An 8,971-nucleotide genomic window follows, 5' to 3' on the forward strand; every position below is an offset into this window, starting at 1 on the left:
CAGTGTCAGTCTCTTCCAGGTCCCTCACCTCCAGGAGGGCAGAAGAACACACCGCCAGTGTCAGTCTCTTCCAGGTCCCTCACCTCCAAGAGGGCAGAGGGACACACAGTCAGTGTCAGTCTCTTCCAGGTCCCTCACCTCCTAAAGGGCAGAGGAACACACAGTCAGTGTCAGTCTCTTCCAGGTCCCTAACCTCCAGGAGGGCAGAAGAACACACCGTCAGTGTCAGTGTCTTCCAGGTCCCTCAGGTTGTTAGTGGTCTCTCTCAGGTCTTCCTATGTCTGAGTTGTCTCTTTGGCCTATTTCTGTGTTTTCGGGATGGGCCGGCTCCTCGCCGGGTGCAGGAAATCATTTATAAAGCCGATGTCAGCTCGGTTTGTATTTCCTGGTTGCTGCGTTTCGTGTCACCTTCACCGACATCTGCAAATTACTCACAAAGTGACTTCCTAATAAGAAGCTAAATGTATTTTGAGAACCCCGATGAGAATGAACTCGTCCTCGGTCACCTCTGCCTGAATCGTGGCTCCGGACGACGTGACCAATTTCGGGGCCCCCCTTTGTTATTGCTCCCTGATGCCGCTCCGTAATGTGCCGGAGAAGCTGGCCTGGCAGAACCTGATTAGCCGGCTGCTTGGAGGCCTTCAACCGCTAATGGAGCCTGACATGGAAAGTTTGTTCTCGGTGAAATCCACTTCGAGGGAAATGGCCATTCGCTATTAGCGCCGTCAGAAGCTGAGCCCCCGCTGGGAGGTGTGCGGGGCCCGGATTAAAGGAGCCGGATCATAATTCTACTTCACTCTCCACGCCGCGCACAGACAGGAAACATTAATTTTATCCACACCGAGAAGACATGACGGGGCGTGGAGACCAGAACAACTGGCAGCATTATGAAGGACCCGGCTCAGCACCTGAACAACAGCCCCAATACAAATAATGGTTCTCTATGCGAAATACCCGAATGTAATCTTTGTGGTCAGAAAAAAAGTGCACTCTCATTACCTTCCTTTTGCTCTATTTTATAACATTGAAAATACTTTGTTCTATCATTATGACAAGACCAAAAAATTCAGTCGGGCCCAGTTCCCCTCTGTGGAATGGCGCCCCCCTAGGTTATGGGGTAATATTGCCTCTGCAATGCCCCCGTCTTCCTATATAAGAGGAGTTTCAGGAGTTATGCAAATATCAAAATGCTTTCATTTGTGGGTGGTCAGTCCCCCCACCAGCATTTCCTGCATGGTGGTCACAGGGCCAGGAAGTGAGCGGAATTCTTCCTTATGGGGTTACAGACAAAAGTAAAATCTGCCAAAAACACCACTACCTCCCCCCTGTAATATAATATAAATGGCCCCGTACTTTAGTGGGACCCCTGCGATAACCCGCAGATTCCCCACATTCATATGATTGAGACGCTGGGAGGAGACGTGTGATGGACAAGATATGTAATTGTAGCCGACATATTTACTGGCTGCTGTCAGCATGGATGAAGATGGCGGTCTGAGGGGACAGAAACACAGGAGGAGAACCAACATCTGTCCGAGAGTGCACAGAGGTGTAAAGGAGCAGACAGCCGGGCACATGGCAGCATTTCAGGGGGCACAGAGAGCGAGGCGGAGGGGACCCACAAGATGAGATCAGGGACAGGAGAGAAGGGGAGAGGAGAGAAGGGGGGAGAAGAAAATGGAGGGAGGAGAGAATGGAGGGAGGAGAGAGGAGAGAATGGGAGAGAAGAGAGGGGGAGAGGAGAGAATAGGAGAGGAGAGAATGGAGGGAGGAGAGAATAGAGGGAGGAAAGAAGTGGGGAGGAAAGAATGGAGGGAGAAGAGAATTGGAGAGGAGAGAGGGGGAGAGGAGACAATGGGAGAGGGGAGAAGAGGAGAGGAAAGAGGTAAATGCATAAAACATCAGAGTTCTTCCTTTACTTTGGACCAGACATCAACCAATCAGGAAGTTTCAGGCCATAGGGGCTCAGGTGGACAAGGTTTGTAGAACTTTCTTTGCCATCAGGAGACAGCTGTGCCACCTAAAACTACCAATCAATCTTTGGCCATGCCATCATGCCAGCCCTCCTTTATGGCAGTGACGTGTGGAGCCCGGTCACCCAACCGCACCAACACAGATCTTCCATCTGGAAGTCTGCTAACATGTTCTCCAAGTCCACCAACAGGAAGGAAGAAAGGAAGGAAGGAAGGAAGGAAGGAAGGAAGGAAGGAAGGAAGGAAGAATACAAATGTTTAGCACCCAGAGAAGAGCGATGGAGGTGTCGGGGGGGATGGGAGTAGCAGATGGAAGTGGCTGTAATTACCTCTCAGATATTAAACGATCTTCCCTGGAAGGTACACAAAGCACAACATACTGCGACCATTAGGCGCCATTTCATCAATCGTCATCCGGCTGCTGTGGGAGAGATGAATGAAGAGTTGTAGTTGTGTGAGCTCCTCTGTCTGATGGAGGATCCTCCATGGCGAAGGTTCAGATATAACACACACAACTCTCATCAGATTGTTACATTGTATCCAATGTTTTATATTCTGTATTATGCAGAGTGGGAAGGGTTGGACCCCCTGCCAGGTTTTATTCCTATCTCCCTGGGTCTGGGGGACCCCCTAATATATAAACCCATCATAGACCCCCTGACTTCTATTATATCCCATACAGTGATATGACGCTATAATACAAAGTGTAATCATTATTTTACAAAGAAAACACTTCCACCAATACATGAAATGCTCATTATTGAGGGGTGAGGAGTTTGCTTTACCCAATTGCAGTTTCAATCTGAAAATTTATAGGAAACAGAAAGTCTCTCCAGGGTGTAACACCTCCGCCCCGTTCTCTGTGAAATTCAGAAAAATATAAACTAGCTGAGGGAAAATGATGGATAGAGCCCACCTGTTACCCAGCCCAATGTGCACAGTACACACCCCTTATCTGCCATATTGTCTGCAGCCCCTGGGCTACCCCATGATAGGTCCCAATATACCCCCAGGGGTCCACAGACCCCCAGTTTGAGAAAAGCCTACTAAGATAAAAACTTATTCCCCATTCTGCTCCAATAATGGACAAAATACAACAGAATGAAAGAATTAAAATTAAACAAATCTGAATATAAAGAAATGTAAGTACAAATCGTAGTTTTCAGTAGTCTCCAGTCTCTGACCGTCTCCTGTACTATGTCTGCAGTCTCTGCCCCCACAGTCACACACTATTATTATACATTTATATAGCTCTGACATATACCATAGTGCGGTACAGAGAACACTGAGCCAGTCCCATCACTGGGGTTACTTTGGGTATTACCCTCTTTGAGAGAGAAGTTGCCTATGCCGATGATGTATCTGATATCTCTGGGGCAGAGGTACAGGTGAGGAGCAGGTGGTCTCAGAGATTGAATAGTATGCAGGGGTCTCAGATCAGCCGTGACAAGTGTGAAGTTTTCTGGATGGGTGGGGAAGGAGATATGATCCCCCCAATTCCTTGCCAGAACCTCAGGAGGAAGTAAACATTTTGGGAATTAGATTTGGGCCAGCTGATTATAATCTGCTAAATTGGGAAAGTAAACTGGAGATTGCAAATGCCAAGTCAGTAAAGGGAAGAATTCCCATGGAGAACTTTCTGCCCCAATGCCCCTTCAATGGAAAAGATAAGAGTGGGGGGGGGTCCAGGTATTCCCTGTCTCAGTCACATGAGTTATTGGGGGATATGGAGCATTCCAGACTCACAGGGACTTTGATCATTTATAGTTAGGTTGGTGGATATATTACCCTTGGAATGCTCGGTGCCAGGTATGCATACAGAGAAAAATCTGAATGGTATTCTGGTGGTCTGTGGTGGGGAGAATTCGTGGTCAGGAGAGGGGAAGGATATCAGAGGGGTCTGTGTGAGGGTGTAGAGGAACATCAGATCTTCCTTCCGTGTTCCTTACTACTCAGTGTGAGCGGATTTCTCTGTCTGTCCTTAGATTTTGTTATATTGATTGATTTTTGGAACAGACATGGGGAAGGGTTGGCACTTCTTGGCCTTATTAGTAATTGTTACACAGAAGTTTATGTATTCTTTTTGTGATGTTTGAATTATTGACATGAAGCCTGAGATACTAATGTGAGAGTGTGTTAGTAATGTCTTCAAAAAACAAACAACATTTACACTCTATCCCCCCCTTATTTCTATCATTCCGTATCATTATTGTATTGTGTCACTATGAACTTTTAAGGTATTGTTCCCTAATTTCATGTACTGCGCTATGGAGTATGATAGCGCTGTATAAATAAAAACATTAATATTATAATACAGAACTGGGCGTTTGGAATAGAAATGTACCATTTACAGGATTTGTCTTATAAGGGACACAGTTCTGGAGATTTCAGTATAATTGGCAGGAAAGTGTCAGACAGACAAATGAAAAGCTTTGCTGACAGCACAATGAGAGCTGAAGAATTAAGTGGGACAGAAACGCTGCATTGAAGGAATTTGTTCTTCTAATCCAGAATATTGGATCATCGGGGGAATCTTCCTGTGTGGGTGCAGAATAAGCGGATTTATTTCTATTCAGCGCCATAAATGAAGGATTGTCATTCACACAACTATTAATAGTGATTAGCTGCGATTAATTGAATAGAAAACACTTCATCATTTCCCGGTGTGTCTTCATTAATCAGTTGGGATCACTCCCATCATCATATCAATCATTCATTATAACTCCAACCCTTCTGTGGAGATAGATAAATCACTTGTGTGCTAATCCTCTATTATTTTGTGTCCCCGGATCACAGTGATCCGTATTAAAGGCTTCCGCCATTTCTGCATTCAGGTTTTCCAAATAAAGCTCATTTCCATGCAAAGCAACTTTTTCTCCTCTTTTCCCCAAAACCTTTTCATGAATCTTGGAATCCCTGGTCACATGACCCTCTCGCTAGTGAAGCACAGCCATCCACCACCGCAGTCTGCACCAAGTATCGCTATAATGCCATCGGAGTCTCATGGACCCATTGAGGACCCCTCCGATGAGTATCCAATGGGAAGCTTCCACCCCACCGGGTGCCGCAGTCTCAGAGCCCTTTGGATATCCAAGCAATGAGTCTCATAGGTAAAAAGTATTAAACAGTTTAGATGCTCAAACAATCCAACAGCAGGTCCAATGCAGGTCAGAAGGGGACCAACAGCAGGTCCAATGCAGGTCAGCAGGAGGCCAACAGCACGTTTAATGAACGTCAGAAGGGGGCCAACATCAGGTCCAATGCAGGTCAGATGGGGGCCAACAGCAGGTCCAATGCAGGTCAGCAGGATGCCATTAGCAGGTTTAATGCAAGTCAGAAGGGGGCCACCAGCAGTTCCAATGCAGGTCAGAGGGGGGCAGATTAAGTAAACCAACCAATAAATTTGTAATTATGTGAAAATCACCTCCCACTAATGGCATTGACTCCAACTATAACTAAGGTATCCATGCCACCAGCAATGCCTGACCTCCTGTACAGGTCCATGGCTTTATAAGACACATTAGACCAAAGCCACATTTTTCCTAAAGTTACCTAACAGCAATATATGAAGCAGCGCAGAACCATTTCATAACGCCGGTCCCTTCTTTTACAAATTGCTGTACCTATTATTTTGTCCCTCCAATCTGCACAGCAATCTGTCTTTTCTCAGCCTCGAGCTGCGGATCTGAACGCCTCTGGTAAATCTTTGCACAGTGAAAGCACTTTGCCTAAACGGCTTAAAAATAACCGCGTTACATGTCAATGGCGGTGAGTAAGCCGGATCCGGCTCCACTTGTCAGACGTCAAAGTGAATGAAAAGTGCTGAAAGTTTTGTGGCTCTGTCAGTCCTAATTAGTGGCGGAGATGCTGCTAACTCCATCTAAACGTCGCAGTGCCGCAATATCTATAGCCAAAGATGTAAAGATGTCGAAAATCTCATGAAAGTGACACGACGAAAGGAACAGCTGGAGCTGCCTGGGTCAGAAGTGCTGGGAGACTTCTCCAGGAAAAGAAACTTCAAAAAGTTTGATGCAACCATTGGGCTCCGGGGTCACCTTCATTCCAATCTTTAAAAAGTAAGTACACCCCTCCGAAACCAATGGAGAAAGCTGACATAAATCAGAATATCACTATAAATCCATGGTGTGCTCATAATCTAAGGGAATGAAAATGCATGGAAAAAGTAAGTACACCCTCACATTTACTTCTTTAAATCTTTCAGATTAGAATCAGATGATAGTCCAAATCCAATAAAAGGAACCCTCTTAGGGTGAAACTGGAAGAACCATCTTATATAACCCTCAGGTATGGGGGGGGTTTGCTGTTTTGTATTGAGGTGTGATGTCATCATGACATCATCAGAAAATAATTCCAAAAACCCAACAACCAATCAGGACTCAAATATATTAACCAGCGTTGTCAGTCTAACAAAGCAACTTTGCTGATAGGAGGAAGGAGCAGATTGATGTCTCCATCTGTCCCAGAATGCCCGTCAACGACCCAAAGTGTGGTCACCACCTGTCAGGTGTTACTGGATCACATGACTGACTGAAGGCAGGTAGGGTAGTCCAGTGGTAGCGATGTGCAGAAACCCAAAAACGTTAGCATAGGCCAATAGCAGGGTGACTCTCCAGCTATAACATGACACTTTTTTTTTCTTTTCAGCATTTTTTTTTGCAAATTTTCCTAATTGCAAAACCTGGGGAGCCACTTTTATCAGCACCTGCCAAGCGCTGGCGTCCATTATACAGGGTGTACATTATCTTTCTGGTGCACAGGGGCACTTTACAACACTTTCTAACACCTCCCTTTCTCTCCGGATATTAAGACAAAACCCAAACAGTGTAATTAGCGGGGGCTTAGGACCCGATCTTCATTTCCGCGCCTCATTGCTATGCAATTACCAAAACCGCAGAGAGTCCGGGGAGGCGCGTGCCAATTACTGCCATCAGGGCTTTGTAAAGACGGGACTTGACAGGCCGCAGCCGGAGAAGAAAGAGGAACGCTAAAGTTGTTTTTAATTACATTTGGTATGCTAATTTCTGATGGAAAATAAATATCTGCTGGGAGCGAGCGCGATTCATTTCACGCTGGATGCTCCGCTGCGGTTATCAGGCGTTTCAAACAGCCGTCTGTCACCGGTCGCTCTTCCCGTCTCCTAGACATCAGACGCATTAACCCCTTCAGTGATCCAGGCAAGCGTGCCGGTGAAAGGTGCTCGTAGCCAGTTATCTTTATTCACGGGGTCACCGGCACCTGGGGCAAGAGGGCAGAATTCCTGGCAGGTGCCATTCATCTCGCTGTCAGGACTCCAGCTAGGTATGTCACATTTCTAGCAAGCAGCCACTTTACTGGAGTCAGGATAAGTAAAAAATGTTTGCTTTAGTTAGAAAGTTTCACCACAAAAGCCTTGTGCCCACAGACATTGGGAAAGAAAATGGACTCAATGAACACGCCAACGTCATTCATTAGTCGCTCGGTACAATGTTGGTTGAGAGTTCCTCTGCATTTCCAGAAACCACCGGCATTGGTATAATTATACGGGCGATGATGGGCATCTTGTGGTGTCGACTCTTTGGCGAGACTTTCACGGCAATACAATATGGAGGCTCCCAATGCTCCCGGGGCATCCAGTGCTCCTTCTGAAGAATGATGATCTTCTGTCTGTCTTTGGTTTCGGTATTTTTGGGGCTCATTCACAAAACACTGAAGCAGTGAGGGTTCCTAAACTGTGTCCTTGTTCCACCTTTGTTGGCTTATAAAGCCAAGAGAACACCATGACGCCTATGGAAGAGAAGAAATGGTGCTGGGCAGAGCTTGGTCATCCACAAGGCAACCCAAAATGAGGGTCTAGAGCCCGGTGCTTGTCCGGGGGGCTACAACCTTCATGCCCTGCAGTATTCCAGGGAAACATTGCCTTTGGTTGTGCCCCTGCCAGACGTATGGGTAGATAGTTGGTGTCTGATGGAGAGGATCCATGCCAGTATAGGCAATAATATGGAGACTTCTTCTGTGCCCATTGCAATCTTTATCAATGTCAATCAAATAGATGGGGGGGGGGAAGCTGATACCCCGTCTTAGTTCATGTCTAGTCCTGGGTGCTTCTGCAAAAGTCAGAGTTTCTTTAAATAAAAGGCACTGGAACACGGAGTGTCAGCTTATTGCACCGATGTGTTGGCACCACTTGGCACTCAATGCAAAGGTTAAGCATTGCTTAGCACAAAACGCATCAAGGCAATAAACTGAGCCAACTTTCACAAACAGGTGAAGGGGCCATTTCTAGTGTGAATCTGTCAGCCCAGCCAAGGACGAGCTTTAAGATAGCGGTGTTATGTGCACAATGATTTTGCCTTAGAATCGGTCTCATGACGAACTATAAAGATCATTCACCCAGGCCATAGCAAACCTAACCCTGGTGAATTGGTTATTCACTACCAATATAGATAATATTCTTCTAACAGTCCTATGACTCTGCTGTACATTTCCTCGTCTTCCAAGTGGTGTAAAGGACTTTACCTTCCCCCGAGGTTTTATTAATTCTGATATCATCATGGCTCCCAGTGACTGCCAATTTCCTCTCCATCTGTGGGCCAGGGACTTCCTCCGACATTAATCACAAATAGTGTGAGCTCCATTTTATTTCCTGACCCCCGAACCCTCTGTAAGAAAATGAAATTTATGTCCTGGTACGTCCAAACCATATTAGCGCCGCGTGTCAGGAGGAATCTTCTACAAAACCGTCCAATGCTACAAAGAGCACGTTGTGTCCTTCAAGAGGACCTGTCACCGGATCGTTCATTTCAGCAATATTCTTCTAATAAGATCTGATTTGCATTTCTCTTATCAATGTGAAATAACTCATTCCAGCTACCTGAGATTTGTGGAAGTGGGCTTAAAGCTTTTCAGTTTTTGTTTTGTCTTCTGCCATGTAACTAAATTATTAATTCAAAATATTTATACACAAATCCCTCCACAGCTCCTCCCCCACCTACCTACCT

Source organism: Pyxicephalus adspersus, chromosome 4 (genome assembly GCF_032062135.1).
Source record: "Pyxicephalus adspersus chromosome 4, UCB_Pads_2.0, whole genome shotgun sequence".
In the NCBI taxonomy this organism is placed as follows: domain Eukaryota; kingdom Metazoa; phylum Chordata; class Amphibia; order Anura; family Pyxicephalidae; genus Pyxicephalus; species Pyxicephalus adspersus.